At 43.7% G+C, this 25,664-nt stretch overlaps 1 protein-coding gene across 1 annotated transcript in view; it reads right to left on the reverse strand.

Moving 5' to 3' along the window:
• Positions 1-25,664, reverse strand: part of JADE2 (jade family PHD finger 2) — a 1,051,451-nt gene that overhangs the window by 30,393 nt on the left and 995,394 nt on the right. The window lies entirely within an intron of this gene.

Here is a 25,664-nt window from a genome sequence, read left to right on the forward strand (position 1 = left end):
AGTGACTCATACCATAAGTGCATGCAGAAAATATGTAAGTTACTGTGTATTACCTTATGCTAAGTGATGGTCAGCTAGTTACCACACTGCGCCCTAATGGCTATTGGTCTGAAGCTAACTTCACAACACTTCTTTTCCTGCTGATGCTGTCACATGTGGACAGCAGATTTTGTTACTGGCTGCTTATATTGCTGACTTCCCAATCCTGTTTTAACTTACTCAGTCACTGCACACCTTGTAACTTTGTCTTCTTCAATCTTGTTTTATTTTACTTAGCTATTACATATCTTGTAATGGTGTCTTGCTATACCTGTCCTGAGCTGCTACCACGACACAGCTATCACTTCTAACGCTGTGTTGATTAAGGCCATCATCTGGTCATTAAACAAGAACTTACTGTTATGTATCCCACCCAAATCATACACAGATGAGAAATCTATAGCAGATTCCTTCCATGAGATGCCTCAGGTAAAGACCGAAGACCATCATAGGACCAGATGACTACCCACATAAATGCTGTCAATCAATATCTCGTGACACAAGCATAACAGAACCCCCGCCCTATCTTTTAAGCTACAAATTTTTTATGGACCTGTACTACCTGCATTACTTGCAACAAGCCCCCATATAGCAGAATATACAGTTTCTTTTTGTATTACTATTGCATGCAGTTACACTCTGGTCAGTAAAATGCAACTCATAAATCTGAACTTTGTAATAATCATAGTGCTGCTGAAGATGCAACTTAAAGTGAAGAAGATCATTTTCCAAGTCTTCATATTCTAATTATTTTACAACTCATTACCTCACCCATTAAGTCATATACACACACACACACACACACACACACACACACACACACACACACACACACACACACACACACACACACACACACACACACATTAATGCATATTACACACAACACAAATGCACTTGTACGCACAAAGCATCTGTGAAGATGCAGTCAGTAACAAATATCTTGCAAGAATACATTTATCCTGCGTATATAAACTGTACATATATCATTTCAAATATAACATTAATGGATACTGCTCTGCCAAAAGCATTAAAAAAGGTTAAATGATCGTTTAGCCAGTATTAGAAACAGATGATATGCTGTTGTGTAATATGGAGTTAGCCAAGGAGATCCTCTTTCCAACCAATTAGTACAACACTAAACAGGTGCAGTGACCACTTTATGCAGGTAAACCTATGGACTAATGCAGTAAATCATTTCTGCGATTTGATATTGAAATTACAGTAACCTTATGTGGACTTCAGATTAGCAGTTGGTGTGGTGCCAAACTGCTGTCTTGACATTTTTCAGTTGCTGCTGTACTCAGATAATTTGTTTTGCAGACAATGGACTGTGTGCCATAAAAGCTTTCATCTAAATGCAAAAACGTTACCCTTTTGAGTGGAAGCTGAGTCACTGACAATGTCATTCTGCATTAACACATTACTGCTTGTAATCTATCTAGCTGAAGTACCTTAAAAACACCTGCACATAATTCACATCTTCATGCTACTTACCTATGTTATGAAACGGTCTAACCTACTTTTAAACTGGCAAGTAATAATGTGTTAATCAGCTCCCACATTTTACACTTTATTTCAGAACTGTTATTTTGGCATTGTAATGTCTGGCAATATGCCTAGTGCAGATCTTCAGGAAACAATGTATATCATATAGTTACTTGGAAAAGACATTTATACTGTTTTCAAGCAAACATAATTCAGTAGTGGTAAGGTGCAAAATTTTCTTACAGTGTTCACGTAAAAACAAAACCAGTAGTGTGAAACAAACAGAATAACAGAACTACAATTTATTTTGTTTGTTTAGTTGCTTATCCTTTTAACAGCTACATAAGCAGAAAGGACAAAAGGACTCTTTTTTTCAGCCATGCCCCATGGACAAGGCAAAGCAGATGGAACATGATAAACACATAAAAGAAATATCCAGATGGAAAGCAATCACAAATTACTCTCTAAATTGGTCTTAAGCAACATGAAATTAAGACCTCTTTTAATGTTATCTTTCTTCCAGTTTATCCAGTTTCTTTACTTTCTAAACGTGTATCAATCCACCCATCTGCTTATTTCTTTTCTTCATACTCTGACTTGCTTAGTAATACTCTGTTGCTATACTTCACTACTTACTCACCCTTCATGTCTGTTTGGAAATGTTATTATGCTTTTCACTTGTCAAAGAATACAGACCGTGACCAAATTGTTTAATAACATACACGTTCGTGCTTTGCTTTCATGACTTCTCTTCTCCGCCTCTAAAGAGAAGCCTACTAAACATGACTGCATACATGTTTTCAAATTCTCCACTGACTTAAATAATCTGACTGACAAGTGAAACTCACCAGATATAAGCTGACGCTCATCAGTTGAGAAATTGATGGAGGAACTCCCTGACATCAATGTTGTTCTTGACTGGAGATGCTCAAACATCTGCAGTGCAGTATACAACACCACAGTCTGCCATAGCAGGTGGCATACCTAGGTAATCCTGCACAGTGAGGCATACACATGGATTATCCAGCACGGTAATGCTCTATACATGGATCAGTGGGATGTCGTGTATCGGTAAGGAATAACAGTGCAATCTTGATTACTGGAAGTTCCATCATGAATGCATAATGGGTTTAGTGGGCATTGTGAAGATATCTGCAGTTGGAAACTATACTGTCCCAATGAGACATCGACAAAACCTACAAATCAAGCCTGCTGTTGTGGGAGGAAATGTAACACGCCTGGAAACAGGAAAGTCATTTTTAGACACAAACTTACACACATCTTGGGGCCCTATTAGATGCTCAGGCACCATCACATGCATAACTTGAACATCATTACAAACACAGGAACAATCGCATTAAAATCTATGCACTATTACAAGCTTAAAGCTCTTAGCCACAATATTTTGGTTTCAATCTGCAGCACTATAGTACCAGAGAGAGAGAAACAGTGATGGGATGCGGTGGTTCTAATAGGACAAAACCTGAACAGATTCAAAGATGAAGTCATCATACTAAGAAAGTGAATGCCCTGACTCACAGCCAGTAGAAAAACAGAAGCAGCTAGTGCTTTACAAACTCAGTCTTTGTACTAGAAGGACTGGTAACAATGTAACAGTTTGTCTTGGCATACTGTTCTTTGTGGGATACCAGCAGTGGTTATTATATTCCTCTTCTAGCAAAAAGTGATGCAAAGAGAAGACAACAAAAACTGAGAAGATCTTAGACTGCATTTGTGCCTATCTATATTTCTTCTCTAGGTTCATGGTTAAATTTCAGACATTTTTGACAAGGATACTGAGAGGTCTGGCTAACATATGCAATTACAGTGAACGTTACGTTGATGATGTAGCTGGAAAGAGGTCAGAAAGGAAAGGAAACTGAAATTCTTTCACAGTGAGTCATTTGACATCTGTGAGCACAATTAATTGGATCTTAACAGTGTGGTTAAGTTCCCAAAGAAGCAAGCAACAAACAGCAGTGAATGTTCACTGGAACAAATAACAAGCAATTGCAAGCTATCTTAAAAATTCAACAGCAATACATTACAAAAGGTAAGAAATAAACAGAAAACGGGATTAGCCTGTAACACTGATGTGCAATGTGAAAAGTCAGAAGTGGTCTGTGATGCTGCGCTACTGATACAGTCAACATCTGCTGAATCTTTGCATCCGACAAAAATATCCATTAGTGCCAGAACCATAGCTAACCTGTCTGGCAAAAAAAAAAAAACTTGCAGTATTAGCTACCACACACACACTAAAGTATGCAGTATGTCTAACTCTGACCCTCAAGTTTAGTGCAGATCACAGAGGAAAAGTCAAAAAGATGCAGCACACACATTTTCCTTCTTCGGGTTTTCTGTTTTTACTAACACTGTTTCTGGTGACTGGTTTTGCATAAGCAACACAAGACAGCACACAGCAATATGCCATAACATTATCAAAGAAAATTACATTTCCAGGAATATATGCAAGAAAGTTCATAACTATCATTATACACCAGTAAGTAAATAAAAGATTAAAAAATGATTGGCAACTGTAGCACACTAGCAGTTAAAGCATGGAAGTGTGAAAAAGCAGGAGAAACATAAGGAAACAACATAAATGTCATGGACAGAACAGATTGTACAACACAAGTTTAACAAATGCATGGAAGATGTGACAAAAGCTTAAGAAATGCAAAGCAAACAAGCAGCATAGATGGCATGAAATGGTGATAAGAATACTGCCTTGCTATCTATCTATCTATCTATCTATATATATATATATATATATATATATATATATATATATATGTATGCATACATACACACACACACACACAAATATATATATATATATATATATATATATATATATACATACACACAAAAAAAAAAAAAAAAATATATATATATATATATACACACACACACACACACACACACACACACACACACACACACACACACACACACATTATTTGTGTGTGTGTTTGTGTGTGTATGTATGTAGATACATAAATATCTATCTATCTACATATCTATATATACTGAAAAAAATTAGCTTGAAGAAACTACAATCAGCTGATGCAGCACCAAAAGAAAAAGGAACCAAAAAACAAACAAATCGGGACCAAAGTTTAAGCTGGGCAATTTTGTTTAAATTTAATTATGAACTTTATCAGAGCTAAAAACAAAATGGAGGACAACCCTTCCCTTAAATACATCACTAGTCACATGACATGATATAAATAGCCATAGTTGTTAAAGTAATATCAACCAAATAAAATGTTTAAGAACTGTATATGGTGAAAACAATAAATTAATCCAGATATAATACAAACAGCAAATGACAAATAAAATATTTATAAATCTAAAAACTATTACTTAAATTTAAGCAAACACTTAACATTGATGTTCTCATTTTAACCTGGTAATTTGTTAGCCTGTAAAAATATCTGCTAGTTTAATTCCCTCGCCTCTAAGAGGTAATTAATATCCCCACAAAAAGAACTGGGTATAACATAAAGAACAACAACAAAAACATTTTTTTTAATTAAAGAAAGTCAGTAAGTGTTTGCCTAAAGCATTTGTGGCATCCTTCTTTTTGATGGCTTACAAGTTCATAAATTCTCTTTGATTGCTTTCTGTTAACTTCCCTACACAGAAAAAAATTACATGTTTCACAAGTAGCTAGATAAAGGATGAAAGTAGAATTACAAGTGAACCTACTTTTGGCCCAAAACTGTATACCATTGTGCCACAACACAACGCCTGATCCCTCACTGATGAACCAACAACATTTCCAAGCATTACACCAAAACATCCCGTTGTTCCTAGTAACTACAGTAGGAATGTTCTGAAAAAGCTTTCTCAAATCAAAATGCTTCTTACAGCTAAACTTAGGTTCAGACCCAATAACAGAACTTAAATCACTGTTGCCTAGTATGATGTTATAATTTTTCTGATATTGCAAGTGTCTAAAGATATAGGTAAAGGAAAATTTCTTGTTCTACTTAAATCTGAAGAACAGCCCATACCTGCTTCTTTAAGACTTACTGGTAAACCTGACAACAAAATGGGGAAACCTTTGTGAACCTGAAACAACTCTTAACTTCATCAATAAGCCTGCTGAGAAGTAACTCTTGGTAATCCCTCTCTCTGAAAAGCTGTTTAAGATGAAGAACCTGTACGTCAAATGTCTCATTGTCACTAACCAAGGGACTTAATCTGATGAACTGATCCCTAACTACATTGTTATTCATAAATCTTGATTCATAGGACCACTGGAAGTTACTAGGGTAATGGCCCTAAGCCTAGGGCCCTTACAGGCCTAGCCAAGTCTACAATCAGTACCTAATGCCAGTGTCCAAGAGGGACACAGGTGGAACCCCAGGGGTGAATTTACGGTTACCCATCAAATTGTCAAAAATGGGTCTGAAGAGAGTCAATAAGGTGCTCTGTTTGACATGAGGTGGGAGTCTGTTCCAAAGGTGTGGCAACCTCTGGGAGACAAATTTGCCCCTCTAGCAGTTTCTATTAATGTTACATAACAGGTTAAGGTCTTTAGAGTAAGTAACCCGTGTACCATTTAACTTGCGGATATGCAGCATTCCCAATAAAGCAGGGTCAGAGACTGCCTTATATGCAAGGCAGAGATCACCTCTGAGTAGTCTGTATGAAACAGGATAAAGTGTCAAGTGATTTCAGATGATCCACATACGACAGATGCTGAAGACCTTGAATTTTCCTTCTGAGGAACCTTTGTGGGTTCTCCAACTGCTGCCAGTGCTTGAAAGGGTACATACTAAAAGGGGTGTTGTACTCAATTACTAGTCTGATGAGGGAAGAGTACGGGGAGGTTATAACTTCTTTTTTTCTGGAGGCAATGTCCTTACTTATGAGGTGAGCAATATAGAATGCCCTTCTTACCACTGTGGAGACATGGTGGTCAAAGGTAAGGTTGCTGCCAACCTGTGTGCCCGGGTCTCTCACCACTGAGTGCATACTTAGGGTGCTGTTATTGATATCGTAGTTAGCAGGAATATCACTCTTACCAAAAGGGATGATAATACATTTTTTTGGATTGAGTTTAAGGCCTTGACTTTGTCACCAATCATTTGTTTGTGTAAGAGCCTCTTGTAGGATGTTGACATCATTTGGAAATTCTATCACCACTCCCAGTTTGCAGTCATCAGCAAACTTTGTCAGCCACAGACCTTTAGTTTTTCCTTGTACTTTAGAGAAATAGATTCCAAACAGAAGAGGTCCCAGGACTGATCCCTGTGGAACACCACTGGTTACAGGTCTGCTGTTGGAGGTAGATTCCCCTATTTTGACTATATGTGTTCTATCAGTGAGCCAGTTAGTGACCCATCTAATGACATAAGGGTTGATACCTAGCTGGGTGAGTTTGTCAATAATGTCTGAGTGGAGGATAGTGTCAAAAGCCTTTGCTAAGTCTAGGTAGGCTGAATGCACAGATGTCCCCTTGTCAACGGCCTTGAAGACTATCTCGAAAAAGTCCACCAAGTTTAACAGGCATGATCTCCCTTTGACAAATCCAAACTAAGTAGGGTCAAGTGTTTGGAGATTACCTATATCTTTGTTGACAAGGTTCATGATGATTCGCTCTATGGCCTTGCAGATAAGGCTAGTCAGGTTAATAGGTCTATAGTCAGTGGAAGCACCACCTTTGTACAAGGGAATAACAGTGCTCATTTTCCATTCAGCTGGGACAAAGCCAGTGCTTAGACTATGACTGAAAAGAGTACCCAATGGTGTTGCTAATTCTTGTTGGAGCCCATGTAAGATGCAGCCTGGGATGTTATCAGGTCCCATGGATGCTGTGTTTTTGGCTTTAGGGAGGGCATTTATGACCTGCTCTTTAGAGATACAAGGTAAGGGACAGGTAAGTAGGGATGTCATGGGGTTCTTGTGGTGGGGACAGGGTAGTGAAGTTTTCACAGAACCTAAGAACCTATCAGCCAACAGGTGGGGTTCTTGTGGTGGGGGTAGGGTAGTGAAGTTTTCATAGAGCCTGTCGGCCAACAGGTTAGCTATGCCCACAGGCTCAGTATATGTGGTATCATTAACTAACAGTTCCTCACAAATCCGGGCCTTTCCTTTTAGGTTATGGATGAAACTAAAGAACGCCTTATGGTTGTCCTTAGTTGAGGAAGCTACTCTGGATTCGTAGTTTGCTTTGAAGGACTTCACAAGAAGTCTTACTTACTTGTTTAAGCTCAGGAGGGAGTGTTTCCAGTTTAGGGCTCGCTCCCTCTTACTCTTAGACAGCAATTTCTTTCTCTTATTGTAAAGCCTGTTAATGGCAGTTGTCCACTAGGCAGATCTGCTCTTCCTTGAGGAGCTTGTTTTGGTCTTATTGGCTACAGCCAAGTCAATACAGTTATACAGGTGTTTGTATAAAACACTGGTACAGAACTCAGCATAAGTGCCAATTCCATCTGGTGGAGGGAGTGCAGTGAATAAGAAGTTATATACTCACCATAACGTTCCATCTGAGTAGGTAGATTCATTTGTCTGCAACCTGTGGGTCTTGGATCCGATATCGGATCCGAGCCGGCAACTTGTTTCAAGCTAATGGATCTGAGCTCCTAGCTCCTCCCCCCACCCATAATCCCCTGCTAACCCTCCATGACCTCAGATCGAGTTTGCCCGTCAATAAATACCCAAAAACGGGTATCCAACTAAAAAAATCCGAAGAAGGCCAGGGGGAAGGAGGGCGGGATGGTTGCAGACAAATGAAGCTACCTATTCAGATGGAACGTTATGGTGAGTACATAACTTCTTAATCTGAAGTAGGGAGTTCATTTGTCAGCAACCTGTGGGACAGAGTCCCCAGCTACCTGAACCTTGGGTGGCCATCATGGAAGGATATTGCGAAGCACCGCAGAGCCAAAGGATGCTCTCCCTCTAGAAATCACGTCCAGTTTGTAGTGGTTAATAAAGGTATGAGATGAAGCCCAAGTGGCTACTGAACAAATATCATCCAAAGGAACTCTAGACTTGAAGGCCGCAGAAGTAGAGATGGAATGAGTGGAATGTGCACGAACTCCTTCCGGTGCGGGTCTCCCAGAGGCTTGGTACGCCAATAGGATACATTGAGAAATCCAGCGTGATAGAGATACTTTTGATATTGGTCTCCCCAAATTAAATTTGGCAAAGGAAACTAACAGCTGGTCGGATTGTCTATGACCAGCTGTTCTACGAGTATAAATGCGAAGCTGCCTATGAACATCTAATGAGTGCAGCTTGTACTCTCCTTTATTCTGATATTTAGGTAAGAAGACCGGTAAATTTATGGATTGATTTATGTTGGTTTCTGATGCTATCTTGGGAAGAAAAGAAGGATTGATCCTGAGGTACACTCTGTCTGGGTGAAAGATCAAATAAGGAGGCTTCACAGAAAGAGCTTGAAGCTCCGAAACTCTTTTTGCTGAAGTGATGGCTACAAGGAATGCTGTTTTCCAGGACAAAAATTTGAGATCTACTGAAGCAACGGGTTCAAAAGGTGGAGCAGTCAAGGCTTGAAGAACTAGTGAAAGATCCCACGGTGGTACGGCTTCTTTTATAGGGGGTCTAAGCAAGAAGGTGCCCTTGAGAAAGGTTTTACACAACTTGGCCGACATCAAAGGCCCTGTATCATGTCCCACATGGTAATGTGAAATGGCTGCCAATTGCACTTTGACAGTTGAACAACTAGCGCCTTCCTGAAAAAGTTTGGTTAGGAAGTCTAATATGGACGGAAGAGGAGCCGTAAAGGGATCTAGATCATGATGCTCCGCCCAGATGGAGAAACGTTTCCATTTACTGCGGTACACTTTCCTGGTGGAGGGCTTATGTTCTGCCACAAGGATGGCTTTGACTGGTGAAGAGATACCGGGAGTCCTAACTAGGAGTGGAACTGGAGCAACCAAGCTGTCAGTTTCAGATTGTCCAGGTTTGGGGTCGGTAAGTTCGACGGATGGGAGATTAGATCCGGACTGGGATCCAGAATCCAAGGAGGATTCACTAGGTGAGACCACAGGTAAGGGAACCAAATTTGCCGAGGCCAGAATGGGGCAATGAGGATCATCCTGCTCCCCAACCGCGAGGCTTTCTCTAAGAGTTGCAGCATCAGAGGTAGAGGAGGATAGGCATAAAGTAGACCGGGTGGCCAAGCATGCTCCAGAGCGTCTTTTGGAGTTTCCCCTGGAGGGGGAATCAGAGCGAAGAAATTGCCGCATTTGGTGTTTGAGGGAGACGCAAAAAGATCGCAGCAGGGTTGCCCCCATATTGCAAATATCTGCTTTGCTACTAGTGGACTGAGAAACCACTCGTACGGGGTAAGAAGGGTTTGACTGAGTTTGTCCGCTAGGATGTTGGTCTGTCCCGGAATGTGCGTTGCAATCAGAAAGCGGTTGGAGGAGATCGCCCATTCCCACACTCTCATGGCTTCGCGGCATAGAGGGTAAGATCTGGTTCCCCCCTGTTTGTTGATGTACCAGACAACCGACATGTTGTCTGACTGAATTGCAATCATTCCAATGGGGAGGAGATCCTGAAGTGCTTGCAACGCGAACAGCACCGCTCTCATCTCCAGAACGTCGATATGCAGGGAGGTCTCTGTGTCGTTCCACGTGCCTTGGACCGTCCTGCCTGAATAATGCCCCCCCCACCCGAGGCGGGAGGTGTCTGTGGTCACCGTGGCGAGAGGGGGAGAGGTGCAGAAGGGACGGCCCGTATGGAGGTCCGAAGTTTGGAGCCACCATAATAGAGCCCTCCTGCAAGCCTTGCTGATAGCAATGAGGTGATGAAGAGGAAGGGATAGAAAGGACCACTGCACTAGAAGTGTCCACTGCAGTACCAGCATGTTCAGACGGGCGCAAGGAAGGAGTGTAATCGCTGCCAGCATGGAGCCTAGTGCCCTCAGGACCAATTCCGCTGGTGAAGTCTCTGATTGGAGGATAGCCCGCACATGGAGTTGCAAATTCTGGATTCTCTCGGATGTTAGAAAGGCTCGTAGCTCTCTGGTGTCTATTCTGGCTCCTATGAATTCTATAACTTGTGTCGGGGCCAGAAGGGATTTGTCAGCATTGATGGTGATGCCTAACTGTGGGGCTAGGCGGAGAAAGAAATCTCTGGCTGAGCAAAGTAGATGCCTTGTTGGGGCGGTCAGGAGCCAGTCGTCCAGGTACGGAAAGACCTGTATTCCCTGGAGTCTCAGGTGGGCCACAATCACTGCTAATACCTTGGTGAACACCCTGGGGGCTGTGGTGAGGCCAAAGGGAAGGACCCTGAACTGGTAGTGACTGGCTCCCAGCCGGAAGCGGAGGAACCTCCTGGATCGTCTGTCCATTAGAATGTGGTAGTACGCATCCTTGAGGTCTATAGAGCACATCCAATTGTTCTCCCTTAGAAGGGGGAGAATAGACTGAAGAGTGACCATTCGGAATTTTTCCTTGGTTACTGACAGGTTCAAGCGGGAAAGGTCTAGGATCGGTCTCAAGTCCCCCGTCTTTTTTGGCGCCAAAAAGAACCTGGAGTAGAACCCTAATCCGAGCTGGTCTTGGGGGACAGGCTGGATGTCTTTTTTTCTTAGCAGCTGCTGAATTTCTGCGGCTGCGGCCTCCCTCTGATCGGGTGGTACATCGGGGAGGTTCTTGAATTTGGGGACATGGAGTAATGGTATTTTGTACCCTCTGGATATAATACGAAGCACCCAGCGGTCTGTCGTGATGGACTCCCATGCCGCTAGGTGCTCCAAGAAGCCCCCCCCCCGACTGCCTCCAGAGTGGAGCAGCCGGGCAACCCTTCAGGGCTGCTGCGTGGGCCGTTCAAAGAAAGGTTCTCTGGACCCAAAGTTTCTCGGAGCCCCTCTGCCCCTGGGGCGGCGTCCTCCCTGTCCTCCTCTGCCACGGAAGGACTGGTTGTCTGGAGCGGGTTGGGAATGTTGTGATTTCCGGAACCACATCTTCTTCTGACCCTTTTGGTTATTCGAAAAGGACCGCTGGGGAGCAGAGAAGCGGATTCCGATGGCAGACGTCTTCCCGTCTTTCTTGCTCTGGACAAGTGTCTCGCGAACAGTTTTGCCAAATAGGGCAGAACCATCGAAAGGGGCGTTCGCAAAAGACCCTTTAAAAGGCTCCGCAAAGTCACAATGACGGAGCCAGGCCTGACGTCTCATGACTAGGCCTGCTCCGCTAGCTCTAGCGGCTCCCTCTGTGGCGTGGGACAACAGCCGCATAGAGGTATTTGAAATTGATCTCAGAGTGGCCATTCGGGTGGAGTACAATTGCTTGTCATCCGCCGACATGGACTCAGGAGGGGAGGCAGCGTATTCTTTGATAAGATCCCGCTGCATCCTGATAACATGTGCCATATAGTTCAGAGACCTTACCGAGAAGGTCGCTGAACTAAAAACTCGCTTCCCTAAGCGGTCCATCGAGCGGGACTCCTTGCTCGTTGGATGGACTGAGGGGCTCTCCTGAGCCAGTTCCCTCTTCGTGGCTGCCGTCGTCAACATGGTATCTATGGGGGGGGGGTCCTTACTCCAGTGCGATCGGTCTGAGGGGGGCTAAGTATCCTGTCCAGGCGTTTTGGTATTGGCTCCACGGTGTCCGGATCCTTCCATGCCCTGGTGGTAATGAGGTCCACCAAGGGTTCGGCCGGAGGGGACACCCAAGAGGTAGACGGGCCTGCTTCGAATGCCTCCAGAAACACGGACTCGTTGGAGGAAGACTTGGGGGCAGACCACCCACCTCTGATCCTCAGCATCTCCATGATGTCTCCAAAGGAGACATCCTCAGGGGGTGATCTTGGGGAGCCTTCCCCTTCCTCCAAGTCCGTGTCCTCAGTTAAGGACTCAGGGGAGTCCACGTGCCTCCTCTTGCACTTATGCTTGCAGGGCACTTCCTCGGGGGGGCTGTCCTAGGAGGCCTCGCCAGCTACATCCTGTTCCAATGGAACCATCTGGGACATTGAAGCAGGCTGTCCCTTTGGCCGGGTGATGGAAGCCTGGCCCAGCAGAGAGGGTGTGCAGGGAGGAGCCGAGACAAGGACCGAGGGTCCGGATGCTTGCAACAGAGCCCTCTCCACAACATCGAAAGCCGAGGGGGAACCACTCTCTCTTGGATCAGAAAGTAGGTTCCCACTCGGATCCGATGAAGGGATCGGAACCGGCGCCGAGACCATCGGATCCGAAGGACCGGTGCGCTCCGACCTGGACGGAGCCGAAGGCACACTGAATCCCTCGGATCCGAAGCTCGGGCCACGGCTCCGAGAGGTCGGATCCAACAGGCTCGAGGTCATGGTCGGATCCGAAGTACCAAGTACTGTCGGTGCCGACCCACCCCCGGCTCCAACGCTGCTCGGCTCTGAACGCTCCGAACCCGGGTAGCGGGTCGGAGAAGGAGCAATAGGATGGAAAAAAGGTGTCGAGCTCCTCCCCGAAGGGGGGGGGGGGGCAAGAGCACTCCTATCTGCAGCTGGGCCTGGATGAACCTTCGCATCATCCGGTCCAAGTCTGCATCGGACATACTAAAGGTCGATCTCGAGGAGGTCACCGAGGCAGGCCTGGAATGCCGCCTCGATGACCTCGATGGAGATTGGGCCTCCTCCTCCTCGGGGCCCTGGGGAGAAACAAGGGGATCGGAGCCGAGGAGGAGGAGACCTAGAAGCAGTGGAGGGAGAAGCCCGCTTAGCTGGCGGGGCCGAAACGGAGGTCTCGGCCCACCGCTTGTGGTGCTTCTCCCTCCATTTCTCCCTCCTGGCCTCCCTGTCCTCCGACACTTTAGCGGGAGTTTGAGTCCCGGATGGAGGAAGGGGGGCAGGAATGGCAGCAACCACAGCCTGTGGTGGAGCCACGGGAGCAGCGGAGGCCGGAGCCGAGTCCGGGGGTAAAAGTCCCGCCAAGACCAGCTTTGACCTCCGCTCTTTCAGTGCCTTGGGGTTGAACGCTGCACAAATGGTACAGCCTGAGGTGAGGTGTTCAACCCCAAGGCACCGAACGCACAGAGTGTGGCCATCAGCCGGGGAGAGCTTATGGCCACACTCGGTACATTTTGAAAAAATGGCTTTTGGGGCCTCAGCCATACTTAAAGAAAAGTAATGTAACACACACACACAGGCCCCAAAACACAACACACAACACACACACTCTAACGACCAGCGAAGGGAGGGAAAACTACTTAAAAGAAAAAAATTTACTCTAAAGGGTACCTAACACTTACACACTTAATATTTTTGAGAAAAAATAAAAAAGCTGACAGAAAATATCAACTTAACTGCCAAGTACTAGATGAGCTCTCAGGAATCCAGCTATCCACAAGCGCGGCAAACTAGATCTGAGGTCATGGAGGGTTAGCAGAGGATTATGGGTGAGGGGAGGAGCTAGGAGCTCGGATCCATTAGCTTGAAACAAGTTGCCGGCTCGGATCCGATATCGGATCCAGGACCCACAGGTTGCTGACAAATGAACTCCCTACTTCAGATGCCATTTATACCACCCTGTAAGAGGTTATAATCTGCTTTGGAGAAGTTTTTTAGTTCAGTTGCTGCTGGGGGGGGGGGGGTCAGGTGTGATAGTTACTTCGAATGAGACTGATTTGTGGTCAGATCTCACCAGGGAAGACCTCACAGTGGGGGTGCTCCACTGGTCCCCCACATTGGTAAGCACCAGATCCAAGATGTTGGCACCCCTTGTGGGGGTATCAACCAGCTGGCCCAGGGCATTGTAGTTAATGAAGCTTATTGGAGTGACTTGGACAGTATCACTATATACATGCAATGTACTTTACAGCTTAAATTATCTCTACACAAAACAGCCACAGGGGAAAGGTTTAAAATATTTAATAATAATAATAATAATAATAATAAATAAAAACACAAGACAATACTTCTTACTACACAGTGCTAGTCAAGAGTTCAGAGATCACAGAGAAATACTTAAAATAATACAGTAGAATAGTTCTAACAGCAACACAGAAAAACACTTAGTCTAATCTTCCTGTTTCCTAGCTATTCCTAAGAGAAACACTAAAAAGTCTAAGCTCCTACTTACATACAGACACAGGCAGAGTGCTGGTGAGATGGATGTTCTCAAGACAAATGCTAAATGCCCTCATTCTTTCTCTACTTAAATTGATAACACACTACCACTGATTCATTTCAGATTGCATCATTTCTTTCTGGTTCCCAGGCTAATAGAAACTCAGAGGTTAATGGCCCTTTTGATCTTGCAGCTGGTCAGGAAGCCAGAGTAATACATGTAAATTTGAGCCATTAACTCTGGCCTCAAAACAATATGTAGAATGCCTCACTCTAGACATCTCTGATCCGAGTTTTAGATCAAAGAATTTCACAATGCTTGATTTATCAGCTTTCTTACAGCAGAGTGCACTGTTGTTACATTTTTTTTCCAGTTCAACATCCAATACAGTCTTTTCACATTTAAGAGAACAAGCCTGTGGCTTACATTAATATTTACAAATAACAGAATTATCTACAAAATTCTATCGAGCTAGGCTGGCAGCCTTCACCTATCTTCACCCCCCCCCCACCCGAACTAAAATAGTTTTTCAAGTAACCCTTGAGAAACATTGCTTGAGACGGTTACGGTCTATCTGAGTATACCTTACCCCATTCCCTGTCTTGAAAGCCCATCTGCATTGGCATTGCTAATCCCACTGTGGTGCTGAACTGACATATCATATGCTTGCAACCCTAGGCTCCATCGTAGCAACTTGGCATTGTGCTGGCTGGCTCTGTGCAACCATGTTAGGGGATTGTGATCTGTCACTAAAGTGAATTTTCTTCCATACAGATAAGGCTGAAGTTTCTGCAGTGTCCACACTATGGCTACACATTCCTTTTCTACAGCTGCATAGCATTCCTCCCTGGGTTGGAGCCTACGATTGAGATAAACCACTGGGTGCTCTTTTCCCTCTGAAAAAATCTGGACAAGTACAGCCCCCACCCCATGGTTTGAAGCATCCACCTGCACAACAAATTCTTTGCTCTAATCTGGACTGGCTAACACAGAGGGTCCTCCCAAAGCTACTTTAAGCTCCTGGAATGCCTGCTCACATGCTGGGGTCCACACTACCTTATCTGGCCTGTTCTTCCTTGTCAGGTCTGTGAGGGGAGCAGCTATGGTACTACAACTGGGGATGAACTTTCTGTAGTACCCTGCTGTCCCTAAGAATGCCCTCTCCAGCTTTTTGGTAACAGGTGCAGGCCATGCCTGAAAGACTTACACTTTGGCAGGTTCTGGCCTGATCTTACCACTCCCCACTCTATGTCCCAAGTAGGAGACCTCTGCCATACCCACCAGACATTTGCTGGGCTTAATGGTCATCCCTGCCCTCTTTAGTCTGCACATGTTGAAGGTGCTCTTGCCAGGAATGACTGTAGATGGAAATATCATCTAGGTAAGCAAGGGCAAACCCTCCTGCTAGGATATGGTCTAACAGCCTCTGGAAAGTTGTTGGGGCATTTTAAATCCCAAAGGGCATCTTTGTGAACTCATACAAGCTAACATGAGTCACAAAGGCTGACCTCTCTCTAGCACTGGGAGTCAGGGGCAACTGCCAGTAACCCTTGGTAAGCTCAATGGTGGTACTTAGCCCTACCCAGCTGCTCTAGGGCCTCATCTGTCCTAGGCATGGGGTAAGCATCTGAAACTGAGTGACTATTTAATTTCCTGTAGTCCACACAGAACCTGGTGCTGACATCCTTCTTTGGCACCAGCACCACTGGGGAGGCCCAGGGACTGTTGGACTCTTGAATTACCCTAGTTCCAACACCTCCTGTATTTCCTCCCTCAGAGTCTGTTTGACTCTCTCAGGCACCCTATAAGGGGCCAGCCCAATAGCCCGTTGGGGTCCTGTGTCCACCTGGTGTTGCACCAGGTGGGTGCACCCTGGTTTCCCAGTGAACATGTCCCCAAACTTCTGAAACACTGCTCGGATTTCTCGGATCTTAGTAGGAGATAGCTGCTGGGACATTGCTACCCCTCCCACTGCGGTCTCAGTCCGAGCCTCACTGAGATCATCAATCACCAGATCTCCCTCAGATTCCTCTTGCAACCCACTGCAAATACTCAGCACAAGGGCCTCCCTATCATGGTAAGGTTTCATCATGTTAACATGGTACACCTTGTGCCCCTGACTCCTGCCTAGCAGTCCCACCATGTAGTTAACATCACTTACATTTCTTACCACTTTGTAGGCTCTGTGTCTGACAGGAATGAGAACCATTACCTGCTGCCCTACAGCATACACTCTAGCTCGAGCATTCCTGTCATACCATACCTTTTTCTGTTGTTGGGCTTCTGCCAGGTTCTACAGGGCCAAGTCCATGTGTTCCCTGAGCCTTGTCCTGAGGTTTAGGACTTATGCCACAACAGACTCCGTGACACTCACCTTCCCACTCATCATGAATTAAATCTACAGGTCCCCTTACCCTATGCCCATACAGCAACTAAAAGGGTGAAAAGCCTGTGGATTCCTGGGGAACCTCTCTGTAAGCAAACAGATGGGGCAAATATTTGTCCCACTCCCTCTTAAACTGGTCTGCAAATGCCCGTAGCATGGACTCGATTGTAGAGTTTAACCTCTCAACCAGACCATTAGTTTGGGGATGGTAGGGGGTGGTCTTCAGGTGCTTCACCCTACAGTACACTTTCACAAACAAGCCAGCAGGTCTGACATGAAATTGGCACCTCTGTCAGTCAGTATTTCGTTTGGGAAACCTACCCTGCTGAAAATCTCTAACAAAGCATTTGCCACCTTTTCTGCCTCAACGGAGGACAAAGCCACTGACTCAGGGCATCTTGTAGCATAATCTACTATCACTAGGATAGACTTTTTCCCTGTGGAACTTGGGGTACTCAAACGCCCCACAATATCCATAGCTACCCTCTGAAATGGCTCCTCAATCACAGGCAAACGCATTAAAGGAGCTCTCACCTTGTCGCCTGCCTTGCCTACCTTTTTGCACTGCTCACAGGTCCTGCAGTACCCTGTTACATCTCTGGATGTTCCAGTCCAATAGAAGCTCTGCATAATACATTTCTATGTACATTTTATGCCCATATGACCTGCAAAGAAAATATTATGGGCTATGGCTAGAAGTGCCAAATGGTAGGCTCTGGGCACTACCAGCCACTGTACCCTCTCACCTTCTAGCCCTCCTTCAGGGGTCCGCTCTCTATACAGATTCCCCCTTCCTGTGAGAATCAGATACCTCACTAGCTACCTGCCTCAGGCCTTGCAATGTAGGGTCTGAGAGCTGAGCCTGTCTCAACTCTCTCTTTGTAACCCTTTCCAGCTCCCCTTCCACAGGAAGTCTGGCATCCTCTGACAGTGGTGCCTCATTGTCAGCCTGGGTACTACTACTCACCTCTACCGTTGCAGTCACTCTGTCCAAGGGAACATCAGTACCCACAAGCAGCTGTGGCTCATCTTCAGTCTCACTGCTACAGCATAGCTTCCTTCCTGAAGTAACCACCTCACCAGTCCTGGCTGCAAGTATGCGGTCTGTCTAAATCTCCCCCAGGCTACCAGACCAACATGCTTGTCTCGAAGCCTGACTGCGTGTAACAGCATTAACACATAGTAATGCCTCATCAAAATCCTTCCCTATCAGGACATCTGCATGACAGTAGTTCGGTACCCCTTTTGTCTCAAGGCAACCTACTACTGGCATTTTGTCTCCTCCACTTAACTGTCTCTCTCACCTTTTGTTCCCCACCTTGCCTCCATGGACATCTGTATGCCACATGTCCCCACTGATTGCTTTCAAAACATTTAACCCTAGGTCCTGGATGTGCACCTGGACTAGTGGCTTCCACTGCTACTGACAGATTCTGTTGGGGCAGTCTGGGCTGTCCACCATGGGTTCCTTTAGATCCATGAGCAGTACTTAGGGTCTCTTTCTGTGCAGGGATGCCCTGGTTGCTAGGTATAGGTCTCCCTTCTTCCCCAACTCATGTGAAGTAGCACATTGTCTATCAGCTAACCAGATATTTGTGTCCTCAGGCAAAGTGCTAAGCGGTTGTTCCCTCACCAAAAGGTGTGCTAGCCCTTCAAAAGTGGTAACCTGACATCCACTCACCCACCTATGAAACTAAGTGCTCAGTTCAGCAACATATTCACACATACTTTCACCTGCCTTGCGTCTACGCTCACAAAACTTTTTCCTATAAATTTCAGGTGTTAGCTTAAAACATTCAAACAAACAGTTCTTAACAGCAGTATAATCAAAATATTCACAATCAGCAAGTTTAGCCAACACATTTACAGCTTTACCATGGAGTAAGGGGGTCAGGAAATGTACCCAGAGCCTTTATCCTCTCAAACATATGAATGAAACTATCAAAATTATCCCCCTCTGTAAACTGCGGAAGAAATTTACTGACTTTTTGTGCTTCTGGGGTCCAGTTACTCCCTTCCCCATTACCTCCATGACTCTGGCGAAGAGTCAGCATCTCCTTTTCATGCTGCCTCTGCCACACCTTTTCCACAACTTCCATTTCCAAATGCCTGGCGTCCAATTCAAGCCTCTTTAGCTCTAGATGGATTTTTAAGTCCTCTGCACAAAGGTTGAGCTACCCATTCCCTGAGTGTTGTACATCTCCACGGTCAGTCTGATCTTCTTCCTGGTTGCTGTTTTCTGATGCAGCTCTGACCAAAGCTGCAATCATGTCTGCCTTAGTCAGGTTTCCCTGTAACAGTCCTTTACCCTGGCACATCTCAGCCAACTGGCTCCTTGTCAGCTTTCCATACTCCTCTGTTGACATGCTTGCCTGCTCTCCCTGACTAACTAAAATAACAAAAGAAATAGAACAATTGTGATCTGAACTCTGAGTATTCACTGTGTGGCTGATTTAGAGTACAAAAACACCTTCAGTGATCACTGTACACAAGCTAAAGGAATTCATTATCCACACCACTACAAGCCAATTGCCAACCAATTAATATGTGGTGTGGATATCCCACCACTGCCACCAATTAACATGTGACGCCCGTGCATTGGCCCAGCAATCAAGGAGCCTCAATCTCCATCACTAACACCAGTCAGGGGCGTGCACATAAGGGGAGGATAAGAAATACACACACACAGTAAAGTACAATTTCCCTTAAGGACACACAGAGATCACAGTCAGTCTGGGGCTGGTTTGTTCCTTTCTCTCCATATCCCCAATAAGACTCCCCACTGGCACAGCTATAGGGTCCAGATCTCAGCCTAGTGGGTAAGCTAAAACCTCCAGCACTCTCAATGTCCAACCAGTGTTTCGTGTCCCTGCCCAAGTAGCTGACACACACACACTTTGAGATAAGAGTTATATACAGCCACACAGATACTCCTGGGGAAGGCTGGCACAGGTTCTACAGCTGTGCTCCTTTTACACAGACTATACGATAGGTTCCACAGCTGTTCTAGGTTTGTTGAGGTGGCATAAGAACTTCAAATGCCAGTAATTTTTTCACGTGTTCTTTAGAATGAACTAAAGAAGCTGTCTAAATAATGTATAGTATTTTTAGTAAAATATCAATTTTGATTAAAAATCAACCTTTCATAGAAAAGAATAATTTATTAAAGTTATTTGTTTTAGTATTGTCTACATTTTTATATACTATTAATATTTCTTTACAACTACAGATTAGAGTAACCCCTACATATTTAATCTCTTTACTATTCAATTTAGATGCACTAGTTTCCATAAAAATAATTTAACTCTCTGTTAAGTAATATGGCATTTTGTTCTGATTCAACTTCAGACATGATATCAGCTGTCATTCTAAGGGGATCCAGTATCTGTCTGCTTGGGATGACATGGTCGACAGACCACGATGCTTTGCCACAGATGGCCTGCACCTGTCACCCCTGGGATTCTGGATACTGGCTAAGGCTCTTGCTGCCTCTATAGTGCCTTTTTTAGGCAAGGTTCAAATAATAAATTCACCACCGTAACAAGAACAGGCAAGCAAAAACTGAGGATAATGCTACTCAATGCTAGAAGTCTAAATCTCAAAATGCACTCACTCGAGGCACTCCTTAAAATGGAGAACATCGATATCTGTGCAGTGACTGAGACCTGGTTCAAGACTCCAGAGAGCACCCCTGCACTACCAGGCTATAACTCATACCACACTTTTCGGCCATGTAACCTGGACCGAAGCATCAAAGGTGGAGGTGTGTCCATATTCATTAAAGATATCCACACCTCCAGAGTAGTTGCTCAGCATAATGCATCCGAGGTTATCCAAGTGCAACTAACTCTGGGCAAAACTGCAATCCAAATTGTAACTTGCTACAGATCCCCCACCATGCCCCAGGATTCCAACTCCTCTTTTCTTGATGTATTGGAAAATATTAGGGTTCAACCAAAACACCCTAATAATGGGCGACTTCAACTACCCCACCATTAACTGGGAAAACTACTCGTGTACCAACTCCTTAGCTCAATGATTTCTGGAATTCATAAACTCCAATGCCCTGGATCAACTTATCCACACCCCCACCAGTGGCAACAATATCCTAGACCTAGTCATTACCAACACGAGTGACCGGTGTTCCACACCTGAAGTCAACTCCTCGTTGGTCCGATCCGACCATAAGCTAATCACCTTGATATTCACACCCGCCCCACCCCTCATTAAGGAAACCACGGTAAAAAATTTCTCCAAAGCTAACTTCATGCTTCTTAAAACAGAAGTGGTGAACTTCATGACACCCATGCAGATGGGCAATACAGTTACAACTGCTGAATCCTACACAAATGCACTCTATAAGCACTTACACAAATGTATAGATCGTGCTATCGCAGAACCAAGACGCTATCCTCCCAAAAAAAGGAAGCCAATCTGGTGGTCCCCTGCCATAAACAAACTGTACAACAGAAGGAAGAAACTGTTGCAAAAGAGAGTAAAATCCCATGAGTGGAAGAGCTCCCTGGTCAGTCTCAGTATGAAGCTGAGATCCCTTATAAGATCCTCCAAAGCTAGCTACGAAAACAAAATCACCACTAATTCTAAGGACAACCACAGAGCATTCTATAGCTATGTCTAGAATCTCGATGGCAACACCCAGATCTGCTCTGAGTTACAGCACAATGGCACGAAAATTACAGAACCAACTGATACTGCCAACATCCTGGCACATAGGGTCAGTGCTAACTTTACCCCCCCACACACACACCCTAAAGGGCCCATATCTATACAGGAAGAATGCAGAGTCCCTGTAATTACAACTATGCAGGTAAAAGCTGCACTCTGTAAAGCCAAAAACACAGCATCCATGGGACCGGACAACATCTCTGGCTGCGTTTTACACAAACTTCAGAATGAACTGGCTCCCCACTTAAGCACCATGTTCAATAATAGCCTTGCATCAGGCTTTGTGCCCACTGAATGGAGCACAGCAATAGTTATCCCACTCCACAAAGGGGGAGCCACCACTGATCCTGGGAACTATCGACCTATTAGCCTGACGAGCCTGGTCTGCAAGGCCATGGAATGTATCATCATGGATCTCATAAACAAAGACATTGGTAACCTCCAAACTCTGGATCCCACCCAGTTTGGGTTTGTGAAAGGCAGATCATGCCTCCTGAACCTGATTGACTTCTTTGAGGCAGTCACCAAAGCCGTAGATGAGGATAAGGTGGCTCACACAGCCTATCTTGACCTTGCCAAGGCTTTCGACACCATCCTCCATTCTGGAATTATAGCTAAACTCACTAAACTAGGTATAAATCCCTACGTCACAAGATGGGTTGCCAACTGGCTCACTGACAGAACCCACACTGTAAAAGTTGCAGACTACAAATCTGACCTCAAAGCAGTGACAAGTGGAGTACCACAGGCTTCTGTCCTGGGACCTCTCCTATTTGGTATCTACTTCTCTGAAGTACAGGCTAACACAGAAGGCCACTGGCTAATGAAGTTCTCAGATGACTGTAAACTAGGAGCCATATAGTCAAGTCCCCAAATGATGTGGACATCCTACAGAAGGTCCTCACTGAGATAGATGCCTGGTGTCAGAGCCATGGCCTCAAGCTCAATGCTGAAAAGTGCAGTGTCATCCCCTTTGGTAAAAACTCTGTACCCATGAACTACCACATAGGCAGCAATCTACTTAACACCGAATGTGTGATAAGAGACCTTGGGACCCAGGTGGACAGTAGTCTCTCCTTTGACAGTCACATTGTCACTGTAGTCAGGAAGTCCTTCTACGTGGCACACCTCATCATAAAAGGGTTCTTATCCAGGAAAAAAGAGGTCATTATTCCCCTCTACTCAACACTCTTTAGACCCATTATAGAGTACAAACCCCCTTTTGGAATGTGCCTCACAAGACATCTGCAGCAGCAGGAAAGGCCAGAGAAGTACCTCACAAAGAGGATTACTGGCCTCAAACAAATGCCCTACACTGACCGCCTCAAAAAACTCCAGCTTTACTCTGTAGCATATCGCCTACTCCGAGGTGATCTCTGCCTAACATACAAAGCTACGTCAAACCCATAGCTGTTGGACATGCTACACCTAAAGAAATCTCAATCCCTCTGAGCTACACGCTCTACGGACCTGAACCTTGTCACCACAATAAACAGGACATGCTGGAGGGATAGATGCCTGTCCCAGTGACTTCCCATACTCTGAAACAGGCTACCCATCTATGTCAAGCAAAGTTCTTCATTAGCACTCTTCAAGAAAAATCTTGATGAGTGGATGAGAAATAGGAAATACACCCTGGGGATCACTTCTGTGTCTCTGCTCGACAGTGGCACAGGAAAATAGCTTTCTTGGGTGGCGTAAGCCAGGGAACCTTGTTGGCTAGGCTTACATAGGCCTTTGGACCGATAGCCTAGTACCTACCTATGAACCTATAATGATTTATTTTTATATTTACTAGTGATGAATCAATATTACCTACTGTCAACAGTATATCATTGGCAATTTTGGAAGTATGCTGATCATTTATTTCAAATTTTACTATATCATTAAGTTTTAATTAATAGGCAAGAGGCTCAATTGCCAAAGTAAATAATAAAGGACATGTGGGTTAACCTCATCCCATGCCCTTGCTTATCTTTACCGAGAGAGAAATAAAATATCCTATTTTAATATACTGGAATGAATTTTGATAAAGATGACTTATCAGAAATAAAAAATGAATTTGAAATCTGTATATTTCTAATATATTTGTCAAATAAGACCAGTTTAATGACTCAAATGTTTAGCTAGATTTAACTTCATTACAGACAGTTCCCATATATTATTCTTAGCACAATCAATTAATATAATTATTATTTTGATATTATCCTGGGTATGCCTAATTAGTATAAAGCCAGTTTGTTCTTCCTCCATTAATGTAGGTAGTCAGCATATTTTAATCTATTGACAAGAATTGGCATACATATTTTGAAATCAACATTCAGAAATATTTCAGATCTATAAAAAGAGCACAGTGATGGCTCTTTACCCTGTCTTAATAAAGAATAAATTATTTTACATTTCCATGATGGAGGTATGTTAAATATAATTTTATTTTTTATGAATCCATTCTGTAAAGGAGATGAAACATTTTGAGGTAAAATTTTATACAATTCAGGCATGATGCCATCCTTACCCAGAGTTTTATTTTCCTTCAGCCTTTGAATTTCTTCCTTTATTTCTGATATATAAGAATTTTTTTCTGTTTTTCAAATTTTTCTGATTTTTTTTGTATGTTCCTATTTAAAAAGGCATTATCTTTTCATTTTCTGCCCTCTATTCTGTGCATTAACTTTGTCATAGTATTTTTCAAAACACTCCTGAATGTATATGACATCAGTACATTTCCTGTTAGTACCAGAGACAGGCATAGTACTGATGTGATTAGTTCATCCTGCCACTTTGGATGCAAGAGCTAACTTATGTAAGCCTTTAGCAGTTAGAGAATAAGAATGCGATCTGACGTTTTCTAATCTAATAGCAACCTTATATTATATTCTGAAACTATACCTTTTTCATTTCTGAAAATAAGCCTTTGTTCTCCTTTTTGTATTTTTAGCTTTACTTCGATTTCCCTCTGCAGTTCACATAAATCTTTATCCCACTGCTTTCTCTTGTTGTAATACCAAGTTGAGACTTTGCCATCAAATCCCACAGGATCAGATCACACACTTCAACATTATTACTGAAATTCAAGAACTGTTGTATTTCTGTTTAGAAACCACTCCTTAAAATATTTTAAAATGTGTTATATAAACTGGAGGTCAACTAAAAAAAGCAAATTTTCTTTGATTTATTACTAAAGTGTAAGCCAGATCCATATAAAAATGTCCGTATGAAAACAAAAGGAAAACTACTGCATGAAAGCTCATTTTATTTGACACAGACAAAAAATAGTTAAAATGTGTGTGTGTGTGTGTGTGTATATATGTGTATATATATATATATATATATATATATATATATATATATATATATATATATATATATCATAACTCCACACAGCAAAAATCCAGCACTCTGTGTTGCAAAACTCAATGCTGGTTTATTCCAATTGTTAAAATAACCAACAATTAGAAGCTTAGAAACAAAGAGACATAGTCTGGCTAAAGGCTACTAACGTAGACCGGTTTTGCACACTTGTGTCATCAGTACTGATGCAAAAGAGGAAGAGAAAAAAGAAGTGAATAATAACTGCATGCAAAGATAGCTGCTATCAAAACAAATATTAGTTGCGCATACACATAATAAAAATATCTCTCTTCATCACTTAGATATTCCTTTATCTGTTACAATTCAGTCAGAGTACTCTGTAATTTATACGAGATTATTAATGTGCACATCTTGCTTCATCAGAAAATAAAATCAGCATTTTATCCCATGTAGAATGGTGTGTCTGTTTGCATAACTTTCTACCACCTAACACCATGTTCTGTTCACTCTTCATGCAAGGAACTTAGCTCTACAAGTAAAAAAAAAAGTATTTCTAAATATACTGCATAATATCTGATGAACTTCACTTAAAGAAATGAGTATGCAAAGTAGGTAAACTCACTGTTTTCTTTCCCAGCTTGACTGCCCACTACACAGGAAAGCTCAACTCCAGGAGCCCATCCTTTTGCCCAGTGCAAAACCGCAGAGTGATTCCACAAT

The sequence above is a fragment of the Protopterus annectens genome, chromosome 4.part0 (assembly GCF_019279795.1).
Source record: "Protopterus annectens isolate FY-2018-M chromosome 4.part0, PAN1.0, whole genome shotgun sequence".
Lineage (NCBI taxonomy): Eukaryota > Metazoa > Chordata > Ceratodontiformes > Protopteridae > Protopterus > Protopterus annectens.